At 40.7% G+C, this 15,874-nt stretch overlaps 1 long non-coding RNA gene across 1 annotated transcript in view; it reads left to right on the top strand.

Annotated features, from left to right (window-relative positions):
- The window catches only part of LOC142602767 (uncharacterized), a 40,592-nt gene extending 30,751 nt beyond the window's left edge, over positions 1-9,841 (top strand). Inside the window, exons 3-4 of the long non-coding RNA XR_012836560.1 lie at positions 9,082-9,205; positions 9,701-9,841. This is a non-coding gene — a long non-coding RNA (uncharacterized LOC142602767). The remainder of the gene's footprint in view (positions 1-9,081; positions 9,206-9,700) is intronic.
- The last annotated feature ends 6,033 nt before the right edge of the window (positions 9,842-15,874 follow it).

The raw sequence follows: 15,874 nt of genomic DNA, 5'->3' as shown, positions 1-15,874 counted from the left end.
GCTTAAGATAGTGTCAAAGATAATAATCCTACCAGACAGATACAAAATACAAAACTGAAATTACATTGCTCAATTATTTTGTTTACTAGTGGTGTTAAACTACTGGTTTTGTCTGAATCATGCAGGAGAGCTATGATTTTTACCTCTAAACTCCTCTGAATATGCAGCAGTTTTGCATCAATACCTATCTCTTTCCAGATTACGTTATATGAATGAGTTTGATAGGAGTCACCATGGTGAGGAAAGGATAATGGAATTTCAGGTAAGAGTTCTTCATAATGAATTCATTCCTTACACCATGTTAACACCCACACATGGAATTAGGGACCTTTGTAACGCAATGCAACAATTTACTAGAAATCACAAAATACCAATTATAGAATTGGACTGAAATTGGCTGCCAAATCCTCCGTCCCTGATAAAAGAAGGGTAGGTAAAGTCATGTCAGCACATTTTAACTCCTTCCTAAAAATCCACTTGGGTCCAGTGTGTCCTTCCTCAGTGATACAGAAGTAGGTTGACTGCAGTGCTGTGTGTGTGACATGAAATGCAAAATAAAATAAAAAAGAATAGGTCATGAACAGTAGCAAATATGAACTCAATTTGGATCATATTTATTTAAATAATTACAGCAGATTGTTAACTCCGAGAATCTCCTGATTTATGCAAGTGAAAAAGGAAAGAGAGTCAGCTTCTATATTGTATATTTAGCTTGATAAAAGAAAGCAAGCTGGTATGGAAGAAGCTTGCGACTGAGGTTCCTCAGCTGATATTTTATAAAAGCACAATTAAATGTCAGTATTTTACAAAGAACTCTTAAATCCTCAGACTGAATCTTGTCTGTCTTTACTGGTAGCAGGGTACCAAACTGTAAGCAGAACTGAGCAGGATCTGACTTTCCATCACAGACAGTTAATAATTAAATCAAACATTATATTCAACAATAGAACATATGCATCAGCTTCTTTCAAATTGCATTTCCTTCCTGTTAGATCCATTAGTGTAAACCAGACTGCCTTTAGAAAACCCCTTATTGCTGCTGTCTTTCAGCACAGTTCCTGAAATGGATAATGTGGTGCATATTATGGGCAATTACACAGAACTCCCTAGTGATAGGGTTTTAGAGTTTCAGAATAAAACAGCTGGAACTACAGGGCTGTAAACTAATCTGAAAAAGAGACAATAGCAAGACATTTAATGCACATTGTTAGAACGTGGACAAAGAATAGATGTGAAATACTACATATCACCATACCTGCTGTATCGCACAGCATCTTCTCTGCAAAATCCTGTTTAACTCTTGAAAGACTAGACAGTCAAAAGGCAAAGACTTTGCCATGAACAAGTGCACACACAGCTGTATAACCCGAGCTAATTGGAAACATTAAAGGAAGAAGTCTTGATCCAGAGCCCTGCTTTTCTCTTAATGTCAGTGGAGTTTGAATCAAATCCAGAACCCTATTCAAAAATGATAATTTATTAATGAATGCATAATGAATATATAACTAGATAAGCTAAGAAACTATGTCTCCATCCCACTTTTACTGTTTTGATACACTCTGAAAATTTAGTATTTATTTTGGATGCAAAAATTGCATTTGCTCTTGGAAATATCAAGACTACTGCTACAATACGTACTGCTTGATCCTCCATCAATTCAAATTGACGGCAAAGCTCCCATTAATTTTAGTAATACAGCAGCGAATTTTTAGAATAGCACATGCATCATTTGGAAGCACAATGACCGTGATTACATGTGTAATCACAGTAATTGTACACACAATTACTGGTTGGGTATCTAACTGCCTTTCAAAAATCAGTCGCTCTACTTGCATGTATACTCACAGCAGTCGCTTGTGCAAATACAGTGCAGCCCAGAGCATCTCGCCACTGAAATAATGCAGAAGAGGGCTCTGTCTGTGGCAGTAGGCATGTGGGATACAGAAGCATATGTTTATGTTGCAGTGGTGTGAACAATAAATAAGAAAGGAAGAGAAATGGTTGCAGTGTCTCTTTGGGAAAGTAAAAATGTGAAATTACTTCAACTAATTTTTCAAAAGGACAGAGACTGATTTTTCACCAGCTCCTTTCTTCTGAGCCTCCTTATCAGCAGGGTCCAGCAGGCATCAGCAAGTTAGCATTTTGTAATGCTGTGGCAAAATGATAAAATAATTTAGAAAATAACAGCACCATACTGATATAAAATAAAAAATAAAATAAAACAAAGCTGAGTAAAATTTTGCAGCTTAAAATATTCAGAAAACAATTCAAATTTTCAACGTTGTGTGCTGTGAATTTCTGACATTGCAGAACCTGAAAACAACCTAGCTGTTGTGGCTAACTCTAGTTTAGAAAGCGACTCCTTTTGCTCAGAAGATTGATTTTTGTAAGTTATAGTGGCATATAAAAGCACATCCTCTACAGATAGTGGTAAGACTTCCGGATGCATGCTTTCGGTCAGCAAAATGGTAGCAGGAGAAAATTTGACACAAAGCATTTTATTCAGCTGTCCCTTTTACACTCATGGCTTCCCTCTTCCCCAGGAGAGCAATGAGTCTGCTTTCCTTTTCCAGTAGCAGCTTCATGGCCCCACAGCAGAGGGAAACGAGCTGGACAGGCTGGCATGGCCGCCCAGCCTTCACTCTCCAGAGGAGTCTGAGTGAGGGAAGGCTGGGCCAAAAGTCCACACGAGGAGAAGTAGCAGATGTAAATTAAAAGCCAGGGAATACCCTCTTCCAGGGGAAAAAATGGACGCCCTTTTAGAGGATAAAGCACCAGGGGATGTGTCAGGGTGAGCAGGCAGCTTGGTGCCTTCAGGAACCCCCTCACCCTGCAGTGACAGGCGATGGCGCCCGCACTGAGGGCCTGGGGTGGGACGTGCTGCCCCGCACGGCAACTGAGCACGGGGCAACATCGCCGCCTCTGGCAGCCCCGAACCTAAGGTGAAATGAAGATGTCTTTCCATATGGAAGAATGCTAAAAATGGCTATATGAACTTTTTAGTAGGCTGCATGTCGCCAGGGGAGGGTGGCTAGGCTGGGCAGCCTTCAGTGGCCTGCACCTCATATGTTTACCAAGGGGGAAACCTTATAAAATTTGCTAGGGTGGACGTAATGATTACAAATTACACGTGCTGCCTAAACAAGATCTGTGTATGAAATACCATAATGTTTGGCAGTATTTGGGTCTCGACTTCACTTGGTTTAGAGGTTGGAATTTTGAAGCTCAGCCCCATATGTGGGATTTCAGTCCATCGGACCCCCCTGTCAGGGTTTGGGAAGTTCGGCCCTGGGCTCCAGTGCCTGGAGGAGACAACACAGGGACGGCCTCTGTCAGGCAGCAGAGGGAACAGTTCAGATGCTTTGAAAAATGTTTGCTCTGCTACTGGAAAGCTTCAGCACGTTTCCTCCAAAAGGCGTTAGCTTTGTCGCTGAACACAAGGCCGGGGAGCATCGCGCCATGTACACGGCTGTGCTTCCTGGGTGCTCGGAGTCCCGCTGTCATGTTGGCTTGACAAGTTTGCAAACTAGCTTTATGTCAGTTAATCCAAATGCTGTATCCCATTGCCTTTGCATGAATAACTGCTAGTTTTTTAAAACTTTATTGTAGTACTTGACTCCCTGCTTGATTCTCTACAGCCATTCTGCTGAAAAGTGCAGCAAATTTTGCTCTTAATTTCATTAGACTAAATGCGAAGTAACTGAAGTCCAATCAGCTCTGTATGTTACTTTGGGTCTGCAGTCTTGTATGCAGGAGCTGTGCATGTGGACTGAATTCAGCACAAAACATTAAACGCAGTCTCTTTTGTAATTCACGTTAGAGAGCTGCATGAAGTCTTGAAGCTAAGAAATCCCACAAGCCCTGTAGAAAACATTTCTTTTTACAGTTCTGAAGTGTTATTCAAGGGAATTCACCCTAAAAGATGGAAAACTGCTGGGACATGAAGAATATAAAGCTCTTAGACTGTATGTGGGAGAAAAGTTCCCTCCGAAGCGTGCACTTAGTCTCTGATACCTTCGGTGATATGTGCTGCCTCGCCTGCCATCTCTGCGAGTGTGGCCTCACTTTCGCTGTTACTGCAACATGCGTCAGGCAAAATGAAAACAGAAATTTGGGAAAGGATATAATTAACCTACTTGTGAACATTAACCTTAAATATCGTGCTAATTATCTCACTAATTTAATCACTGCAGATCTCAAACTTGTTTGTTAAATATTTAATTCTGCAAATTGTTTTTGATACGGAGGTGTGGGTAATTTAGTGTGAATGTAACTTCCTCTGTAAAACTCTTTGCAAAACCATTCTATGTTTGCAATTCAGTGAACAAACCCCACTGTCAACAAGACTTTTACTGGCAATCACAGAAAACGCACCCTGAGGCCAAGAGATGTAGTGCACTATTATTTTAAAAATCTAATGAACACGTTGGGCAGAGAGTAGACCAGGGTAAATTTCTGCCTGCACATCTTCAGGTTTGATTCCACGGGAGTCTAGACTGGAAAGCTCTGTTCTCCCTTGCTTCTTTGGTTGTGGTGCAGCTGTACGGTTTATCTATTCACCTCTTGATTACTTGAGTCACTCAGCAAATGATGTCCTTGATCTTCAGCCTTTCTTATCAAGTGAATATTTTGTGCTAAAAGTAACCTAAAATGTGTTTAGATGCTCCAGTTACAATGCCGCCCAAAGTGGCTCTAATTATTCCTGAGAGGAAGCTTTTGAATTTGGGAGTGTTTGTTGAGAAGATGAAAGCTCAGTGTTTGTTCCTGCCTCCCCGATGGGAAGGGAGCCATGCTCGCATGGCCGCCCGCAAACAGCCACCAGGCTCAGCGGCGCACAGCGAGGCAGGGGCACGGGGATGTCTCCAACCGCTGTGGCTGGGACAGCAAATGGCCAGGCTGCGGGTGCTGGGGGAAATCCCAGGTGGAGGGGACAGCCAAGCTGGGACGAGCCCTGGAGGCTGGGGTACCCCAGTCCTCTGTCCCATGGGAAGGTGGGGGGATCTCTGCTGTGCAGGGCCTCCCCTCCCACCATCCCTCCCCAGGGGCTTCAGCCAGCCCTGCGTTTCAGGCTGTGCTTCTTCAATTTTATTTTCTTCATTTTTGTTATATATGCCTCCTTAATTGAGGAAGAAGGTGAAAGATTGGGGTTGACGTTGTGTTTCTGCACCGTAATTCTTACTATCAGAGGAAGGTACAAAGGTATGCTAAATCCGGGTGATGGCTCACAGCAGACCTCTGACAGGAGCTATTTGATTAGTCAGGTGTCCATATAAATACCTATTTGGGACTATATTATTACCTTATCATATATTATTCAGAATTTCATCCTGATTGCCTATATTTATTTATTGCGCACTTACACACACGATTCATGCTGTTTCGTTCATCCCTGGCAATAAGAAACAAATTTCTGTGAATTTAGCTGAATAAAGCTGTGTTTGTTCTTGTTAGTCATCAGAAGTCTGTTTCTTTCTGTGCATTATCTCAATTTCTGGGCATTTTTTTCCTTCATTTACTCCAAAAATTACTTCAATACTAATGAATACTGAAAGACAGTCAAGACAGGATGAACTTTTGGACAATTTATGCAAACACGACAGATGAGAATAGATTTACTATAAACATGTCAGGCACAAAAGACTTGACTGCTTTTTAAATACAGTGATACTGGAAGAGATTTATGGATATTTTCAACTGTTCATTAAAGAGAAAAATATTTTGAAACTATAGGCACTATCCTTTTATCCATTTTTGCCTTCCAGGCTGAGTTGCAAACCTTTGATGTTTTCTTCGCCAAAAAATAAAAGTAGTTATGAATTTATTTCTCCCAAGCACTTTCATTTTTGTGTCAATTTACAGTTTTTATTACATTCCTGGCAGTCCAAATTATGGTGTTTGGAGAGCAGCTAGAGTCCACAGCTCTGAGTTTTCTGAAAATAGGGATGAAGTTCACTTAATGATGCTTTCTGGCCACTGCCTTTTTTCTTCTCCTTTAGTAATAAAAGGTTAATAAAATCTATGAATACTTTAACTGCCTGCTAAAGCAGCCAACCAATTAAAGGTTATTCTAATCTAAATGACTGGAAGCCACTTGAATTGAAAAAGTTAACATGCAATAGCTAGTACCTGCTGGATCAGATTAATAAAATGGAAAGTCTTAGACATGAAAATCATGCATAAATGTAGCCACTATCGTTGACTGAGGCATCAATTCTAACAGCCAGACAGGCATATACTTAACTGTATATTTTCAGAGTCTGCTCCTGTGCCCTTACGAATCAATAGTAAGCTTTGCTTTCAACTTCAGTGCAACTGAGGTTGTTGTCAGTCAATGATTTTGCAAGATGAGATCGAGATATTGGAATAGTTTCATGGAATTATTGGATTCTTTCTTCCTAAACCAGTGTTAAACTCATATAAGTAGTAAGGAATTTCAACGTGAAAATATACATTCTTGCATTGCTTCTTAAAAACATCGTATCTTGCCAAATCTCCTATGAAGTCAAAACAGTGCACCAAAATGATAGCAGGAAGGACTGTGCAGTGCTTGAAGATCTAATCCTGCATACTCACAGTGCTGACTGTGCTCTTGCTTTTTGAGAAGATGGAGAAAGATGGAGAAAGATGGAGAAAGAGCAGATCTGGGTGGAAAATAACACAGTTTTCATCGCAACCTTAGAAGGATATGCAATCTCATAGCAGAGTGGTTTCAGCATTCTGAGACCCTTCAAAATAAGGCAGGAAGCTTAATAAAGGCTTCATTTTTGAAAAAAAAAAAAACATATGGTTGAAAGTAATATTTTAACATTTTTTACTGGACTTGCATTTCCAGCTTTTTAAATTAAGAGCCACAAACCAACACACATTTATAAATAACATCATGCAGTGGGAGATAATGCAAATATCTTTATAAATAACACAGTATAGCTTAAATCATTATTTTTAATGCCTTTATTTTTTGTTCCTATATGACCAGGTCTGTGCTGGTCTGCATTAATTAAATTTAAGTAGGATTTCTAAGGCCAGATCATCATTACTTCTGTGTTCCTGATTTAAATCTGCAGTAAAACATTTCTCCATTTAGTTTGGTGCTTTTGTGTCATATTTCATACACTAGTTGTCTCTTAATTAAATCCACGATGGCCCACCAACACAGACTATTAAAATAACTATACTTTGCACTTGACATATTTATGAGACAGATTCATAAGAGTATAGACTGATACTTGAACTACTCACTGAGAAATGCTAATAAGATTATGATGAAGGTAAGATTAGAACATTCGTCTCCTTTTCTCTTCTCTCTTCTTTTTAGAAATTTATTTTTATAACTGCAATTCACTACTTCTATTTCAGGCTCTTTCATGTTGTTGTATATACCACCAGTTCTTTCTGTGTGGATTTATTGTGGCAATGAAGAGTGGGAAACTGCTAATTTGTATCACACCAGTAAAGTGCATAAGTATTGTGTTCCTTGAAGTATGAATGTTTGCAGATGGCTGTAAAAACTTCACATGGGATTGACACGTTCAAGACAATACATATTAAGGAATTAGTATACCTTTGGAACTGGGTGATGTAAAATACGGATTGTCGGGAAATGCCACATTGTTTTACCTCTATCGCCTTACTCCTTCAGTAGTGCTGCTGGTGTAGGGCTGGCTGGGTCCGCTCCTGCGGGAGGGAAGAGGCAGCGGCGTTGTGCCTGTGAAGTCGTTGTTTGCTGCATGTCGTTGCGCCAGGCAGGACATGGCCTTGCCCATCTCCCAGCACAACATACTGGCACGTCACGGGCTGCGTAGTTTGCTCTGTGCAGTTTGGCTGTCGCTGCAGCGTTTGAAATTGCGTAGATGTATGGCCTCGGCAGTTAAGAAAAACTGAAAAGGAAGCAAATCCACAAGTCTCATGACTTGAAAGGTTGCTTGGCCTATGCGCTCGGATTGATCATTTGCATGTATGGATATCTTGAAATGACCTTCTTAGCATCATTTATTGACAGAGTTGCTGATATCATTAGTTTGATAGGGGTTTTTTATAATTTGGGTGTGGAGGGTTCAAAGAACTCCATATTTGAGAAAAATGTTGCTAGAAGTGAAAAAGCTGCTAAGTGAATGAGGACTTCTGTCACTTTTCAGGACCAAGACGTTCACCTCATTAGGGACCTTCTCCCTCTCTCTCTCCCTTTTTTCCCCACTCACATCCTTCCATGGAAGGGCTCCTGCACATTGCTGCGTCAGGGGTCCGCGTGGGGGTACAAATGTAGAGGGCTCGAAATTGCATGCAGTTTGAAGGATATTTATATTACAAGTGTGGTGTATAGAAACCCAAACCTACAGATTTTTTTGATGATAATATATCACTCTGCTTTATGCTGGTATTCTCTATGAAAACGACAAAAGCATCAAATGTTGGGATTTAATTCAGAAATAAATACAGTATTAGAAAGTAAGAATAATAAAGAAATATTAAATATTTCATCATCTACAGAAATGAACTAGATACAGTTCAGGGAGCTTCACTAAACACATTAAGTCTAATAAAATCGCCTACACGTACTCCTGACACTAGTAGTAATTAAAATAACTTGTTTCAAAAAACTGGTCCTATACATGAATACTTATTGGCAATTATTTCTAAGTTCTTCAAACCAAAGATAACGTAATTTGATTCACACACAACGTTCTTGTAAACGTGGTTCATACTGGGGTTTTTATGCAGCTTAGGACTGTTAATTGCCATTTTGAGCCTCACAGTAAAATAGAGTTCAATATGTCGCTTTTTCTGAAGTATTGAGAAATGTTTGAGAAATGCTTGTCTTAGTCTAATCAACTGTGAATAATTTATTTCTGAGTCCTACTTTTCAGTATAAGTGGATCTGACTTTCCTCAGAGCTTCTAAAGTCTAATCAACTTGTTACATTCATTTAATTAAGGAAATCTGTAACGAACTGTGAAGTGTATGTACCAACAGGCTTTTTTGTTGTGTAAAACTGGCGTATTTTCATTGTGAATGTGATTGTGTGTGTTTATACTGACAGGTGGCCTCTACTAAACAAATCAAATTTTTTTGCTACATGTATAGGTCAATATGAATAGCGTATAAACTGTTTTCTGAACTGCCTCTCTCCTGGTGCACCCACCACCCAGCTTCCCGAATTCACGCAGCTGTAGCTGTCAGGCCATTCTCATTTCTGGAAGGGTTACAAGTACGTAAGTGTTCTTCCGTGCTTCAGAGAGAAGGGAGATGTAATAGAGGTGTGACATATGAGAGTGTGGATAAGAGACTCACTTTTTTAGTCACAGTTAACCTGAAAAAGGTCATCACAGTAGAAGATTAAAGCACTGCCACAAGCTTGCGGTCAGGATCTGCACACCACAGAGTTACCGAGAGGAGCGCAAAGGAGCGAGCTAAGGATGCTGAGAGGAAGTCCAGTCTGTGTTTCCCAGCCCAAAGTAATTTGTTCTCATTTCTCTGAGAAATCAGAATCATTGGAAGGAAGGAGCTGGTAAAATAAAGGGCTCCTACATCATATATGCATTTTAAAAAAAACGAACCACCACCTATATTTATTTGTTAATAAATGGTTAGAAGCCCATCATTCCTTCCATCATTATGTGACATGAGGAACATTTTTTATTAAAAATAAAGAGAGATGCTGTGGGGATTGATGCACTTTTTTTTTTTCCCTCCTTATGCTCAGACAAACTCTTCAGCCTCAGAGAAAAGATCCTTGACCCTGGTCTAAAATACTGTCCGGTGCTTACGGGATGTAATAAGAAAATCATCAAAACTGTCCTTGGCAGCATGTTTCTTTCCATTAGCTGATTAAAATGGTTTATTGTTGCCTACAGCACCATTGCTTTATGCGTATTTTTTTTACAAAGAGCAGATGTGCCCGTGTCTTGCACTGTTTCTCTTTGTGTGGTTTTTGATAAATACAGAAGTGAAATCACGACCTGGGCAGATCCCCTCTGCGAAGTTGCAGAGAGGGGAAGCAGGGGAAGGTGAGGGGCTCGGCGACAGGGCTGGGGTACCGGCCACGCGGGGAGCGGCAGGGGAGGGCGGCGTGGCAGCAGCACTCGGGCACGGGGGTTGTGCAACGGCACTGCAGAGAGTAGGAGGAAAAGCATGCAAACCTGCAGGCAGCAAGTGCCCAGAGTACGAAAAAAACCCCAAAATCTGGAACTATCTACCTGCCAATGCTGTGTAAACTCTGCTCTGACAGTAGCACGAAGTGGGTTTTGGCATTTTTTCAGACTGACAGCTCCAACGTTTCAGTTAGAATATGGAAGGGGAAAGTAGCTGATCCCAAAATGCTAGACAAGGTTGCATCAGGGTGAAATCTTAGCTATCCTTCTTACCTATAACAAAGAAAACTGAAACTGAAAAAGTCTTCAAGATGAATCTGATGTTTCCTTGTTTTCTTGTTCCACCCATGTGTGATGGAGGGAGTTGAAATCTCAATACAAATGCTATTTCCAAATCGAGGGGTCATTTCAAGCACAAGTTTTGTTACAAAACCATCACCCCCCCAGCACAGCTTTTTCTAAGGCACGTTGACATCTAATCATAATAGGGTCTTTCATTACAGAATCACACATTATTGGGTGTGTGACCTTATGGTCAATAAATACTTATTTGATAATCATAGGTTAATTAATTTCCATTGTTTCTGTTTTAATTCTATACATGCTTATACTATACAATTAGAGAAAACACAGAGAAGCATGAGTAAATGTTGCTTATACAAAATGTTTCTATTACCCTTTACTTTTAAAACCATTAATAGATTATTAAGAGATATAAACATAGGAGACCATGGATCATATTTGCATGTTAATGAAATCCATGAATTATACATTGTTTGCTATGGAGAGTACTAGAAACAGTATTCCTGCTTTCTAATAGCTATAAAAGCTGGCGGTTTCCTGGAGCACACATCACATCCCCTCTGCAATACCTTCTAATAGAAAGAAAGAAAGAAATCCAGCTCTTCAAAGCAATCTCTCACTAAATGAAATAGATTTTTTTGTGTTGCTTTGCAACACACAAGTGTGACAGTTCATTTTAAACAAAATAGTTTTAATAATGTCATTACTAATATCTATTTGGTCATCTCTCTGAAAAATGGTGTTTTAATAGGAATGTTTCATTTTAATAAATGGCAGAAGAGGCAAGCTGCCCTGAGTCAGCAGGAAGTGGATATACACCAGAGAACAGGCTGATTGTGTTAGATTCATCCAGAACATTGAACAGCACACAGACAGTCCAAGAAAAAGCAACTGGCTTTATTCAAATGATTAGTCTTACTGCTATGCTGTAGCACAGATTCACACATTCTTCTATTATTCCTTGACCTTGTGCCAAAAACTCCCACTTGAAGTAATAATTAGAATTAGTGTTTCCAGTGCATGCTTCCATCTTCCTAACAAACAGTAATGAAATGTGGCTTTTACAAAATACGCAGTTAATTAAACTTTTTTTTTGAACATTGTTTGATTAATACAGTTCCCCTGTGTTAGCCCCTCGTTATGCCCGACTATGTCTACTTGATATTGGTGAATTGGAAGAAAAGCACCATCAATAGGATGATTGAAATTTCAGAAATTTGCACTTTGAAATTGCTCGTGTGGTTTTCTTTCTTGTTTCGTCTCTGTCTTGGAACAAAGTGGAAAGATGCCATTATTTGTAATCCTGTTTTTTAAGTCGAGGACAGTATGTGTATTTATATAACTACTCTACAAATACCCTCAGCATGAATATGAAGAACACATATATCAAGTGCTACAAGATAATAAGTGGATTTCTAGGCAAGCTTTTTGAAAAGGTGGCTCAGCACTGTATTGCTTAATAACACTATGCAAATAGAAATTCTGATTTCATTTTTTTAATATTATTTCATGCTTTTTTACTGTCTGCCTTAATTATCCCAATGCTGAACAAGTATAGTCTTTTGATTGATGAGAGTTCCACCCCTTTACCCACACTCCTGCAGATATGAGGCTCCACAGTTTAGTACCATAAATCACTGTGATTGTATAACTTAACTACTGTATGATCAGAGATCACATACAGTGTTAGCCTGAATATGCATTCTTCCTTCGTTATGAATGTTTTAGGGCTGAATTTATTCCGGCTGTTTGGAGAAATATAAGTTTCTTCACATAAGAAAGCAATGCATTTCAAGTAAGCAATTCTTTCAACAACTGGAAATAATCACAAAAATCTTCTATTTGCAATCTTCATTACTGTGAGTTATTTCATCACTTTAGGAGAAATCCTTTCAGACAAAAACAACAATTAAACCCCTCCCCCCCCCCCCCCCCCCCCCAGGCTCTGACAGCTAAGAACCTATGAATCAGCCATTTTAGTAATTAACCACAATTCCTCTGATTTGTGAATTTCCAGATGATGAGGCAGGAAGCAAGTTACATCTTGGAGAAATTGCCCTCAGGAGAGAGGAAAAACTATTGCGAGGTTGACAGCACAACCTTGTACCGGCACCGTTTCCCTTCCCTAGTGGTTCAAGGAGTTCCAAGCACCCTCCTGTAAATCATCAGCTCACATCTATTTATTATCTTCCAGCCCAGTGCACAACACTATCTGTTACACACGGATACCAGCAATATTACAAGGTGGACTCAAGGGATAAGAGACAGCAAACCCTGCACACCTCCTGCGCCTGAGTCACACCCGCTATAAAGTCAGGTTCTGTTCATAAAGTCCATACTATTGTCAGAAATGAAACAATATGAACTATTATGTTTCGGAGTCAGAGGTTTTTTTAGTGTTTCTCCAAAATGCTTGATCTTATCTGCTGATATCTTTGTGTTATTGTACAGAGATTAAATTCCTCTGTATAGAAATGGACAAAATGTCTATGAAAATATCGCTATTCATTCACTGATTGTTGTTATATTTGGAGTAGGCACCAGCTACACTCTGTGATGCTTGTCCTGGAATATCAATAAATAAATCATAAAAGCCAATGCTTCAAATATTGAAAAATTCACACTTCAAACTGTGTTTTGAACTATACTGAGAGCAATGTCTCAGATTGTCCTTTTGCTTTATATGAACAGAGGAAATTCAAAGTAGGAGGAACTCTCTCCTGGGATTTGGCATAAGGGAGTGCCATAAACCATCAGCCTTCCTGTCTCTGCTGTGCCAGAGGAGCCTCTCCTGGGATGTACCATGAGGAGCAGACAGTGTGTCTGGGGAGTTAATGTGGCTTCAGATGAAATTACCTCCTGCAGAATCCATCTCGCCTGATGGTTGTGTGCGTGCAAAGGAGCCAGGCAGTGGCGAGGAGCCAAGCCACAGCAGGGCAGGTGAAGGCTCGGAGAAGAGTAGAAGCACCTCCCTATGACTCTGTTGCGTTAAGTGAAGTTCCTTGCACCACAGACTTACGTTGTTGATGACAATGGAACATCAGAACTCTTCTCCTTCTGTCTGGGGCCCAAATTTGGTAAGAAGAAACTCAATCCGTTGCCCACTTCCAGTGCTCACTTGTAGCAGATGTCTAAATTATATGGTGTGAATGACAGCTTTAAAAGGAGAAATGAGGGCAAATGCCCTTCTGAAAGGTACACTAGTTCAAGTACGGGGTTTTGGGCTGATGCCCAAGTTGCAGAATGAATTTCCATGGTTTGTGTTGTGCAGGGGGCCACTAGGCAATTTAATGGTTCTCTTGCTTTAAAAGCACTGAAATTAGCAGAAAGCTAAATTTAAGAATGGCATTTTGTCATTTAATTGTGGATGCAAGGCTAGGAAGGACTGGAAGTCGCTCAGGTACATCTACTCAAAGGCCAGAAGAAAAAGCACTGCAGGTATTCAGTGCTTTTTCTGATTAGAAAACAGCCTGGCACAGATGTGATTTCTGCTCCATATATCAAGCTATGGCAGGCTTTTGCTGCTTCATTATGAAAGCATCTGAAGTAAAATAGGTTTTGGAACATAAAAAATGACAAATTTGGAAAAATATCTATATGCCAGATGGGTGTAGGAAGAATCCTTGTGACAAATATATTATTAAGGGAATATGCATAAGGAAAGAAACTGTGCCCAGCTCTTCCAAGGATGGACAGACAGGAAGGTAGCGTCTCACTGTGTCTAATGTATTCTCATCCAGTCTCGATCTAATTAATTATGTTGCATTGCTGACATAAAATCTAGGCACCACACACAATAATGGTAAGCTGCATGAGGGCTTCGGCAGGACCTAATGATTGCTCTGCCCTCCCTGCTTTTGTTTGCTTTTCTTGGGGGCTGCGGGTCAGAGTGACGACATCTCCGCTGAGGAAAGGCGAATACAAACAGACGAGGCTTTTGCTGCACACCATGGGCGGCACGGCATGAGCTCATCCTCATCTCCCATGTTACCACGCTGTGTCAGCCTCCTCCAAGGATGCTGCTCGGACCATGGGTGCTCCAGCACAGCTTCTCCTTGTGCCTTATGGAGGAATGGGAGCAATTCGGTAGTTGCTGACTTACTCCACTGACGGTTTTGGAGATGAGTTCAATGCCCACGGAGATGGCTCCTGGACAGACTGGGAAGGCAGCTCAGTGCACAGCTCGTGGCAATTGGCTTTTCAGTGTAGGAAGGGGTGTCATCCGTAGCTCACCCACCCCGGCTCCCCATCTCAGGACACATGGGGCTGCGTGGGACAACGTGGCAACGCACAAGGTTGGGGGTTGAGCTCTGGTGCCAGGAGGCTGCTGGACAGGCAGCAGGGCTGGGGGTAGGCAGCAGCTCTGGTTGTGGGGCAGGACTAGTGCAGGGGGACCCTGGAAATTCCAGATTTGCAGTGTGGGGCCAGGAGGGTCCTTCTTCCCAGGCTGGTGGGGCCAAGCACCCTCTTGCAGACCCTCGAGGCAAGGTCACTGCCTCTTCCTTGGAAGCAGGCAAGTCAGTATTTCAGTGTTAGAGTAAAAAAAACCCAAAAGGATATGCATACTCTGGCCAGCCCTGCATCTGGGTGGCAGAAGAGGTCTGATACAGTCTTAGTGGCAGCTGGAGGAGCTGCGTGCTGATATTACACACAGCTGAAAGAGGTCTCAGACTTTGGTTCCTCCTAAAGATGGGATACATAGCTGGTATGGATTCAAGGTGCAAATGATCAAGCCACGCTTAATATGTTCAGAACTGAAATAGAAATGGAAGCAGGGAGGATGGTACGGCAGTCTTATCATTTGGCTTCATGTAATTTAATTTCACTGATGCCCCATCCACTATCTGATTGCTCTTTTCCTATTTAAACCCAGCCAAACCAAGAGGCTTTTGCTTACAGGGTTCTAGTACTATTTTATTTGGCAGTTATGGAATAAAAGAATTTTAGTATTGCCTTAGAGTTTCTCCTGACATCTATCACAACCAATCCGGCTCATATGTGGGTGAACTGTGTTTTGATCCAATTATAAAATTCTATTGGAGTCTTGTTACATTCTTATCCCATGTGCATGTTGAAAAATTCAAAAGCAAAAGAAAATTCTACAAAATGTTCCTCATTTACTGTAGGCTTGGAGACACAAAACTGCATCACACAGTCATTTGTGGAGGCTAATAGCAAACTAGAAAAACAACATATTCTTCAGGAAAAAAACCCACCCTGTTAATCAGCAGCAAGGTTTAGAGGGGAAATAGTACAATCTGTGTTGTAGATATTATTGTAGATAGTCTTTGGGGACACAGCCTTACTTTTGTTAATTGTAGCAACAAGAACTTGGTTGGTGTTCATCACAGCTGTTGCAATGACAAAGGATCTGCCAAATTGAAGACATTTCTGAGGATGCATAAAAATGACAAATTTGAAGAGAACCCAGACACAAAATGACCAAGGCAACACAGCTAACATTCCAATGGATTATAATGACT

This window comes from Balearica regulorum, chromosome 8 (assembly GCF_011004875.1).
Source record: "Balearica regulorum gibbericeps isolate bBalReg1 chromosome 8, bBalReg1.pri, whole genome shotgun sequence".
Taxonomy (NCBI): domain Eukaryota; kingdom Metazoa; phylum Chordata; class Aves; order Gruiformes; family Gruidae; genus Balearica; species Balearica regulorum.
Note: the sequence above shows the minus strand (reverse complement) of the source record. Positions and strands in the feature narration are given on the sequence as shown.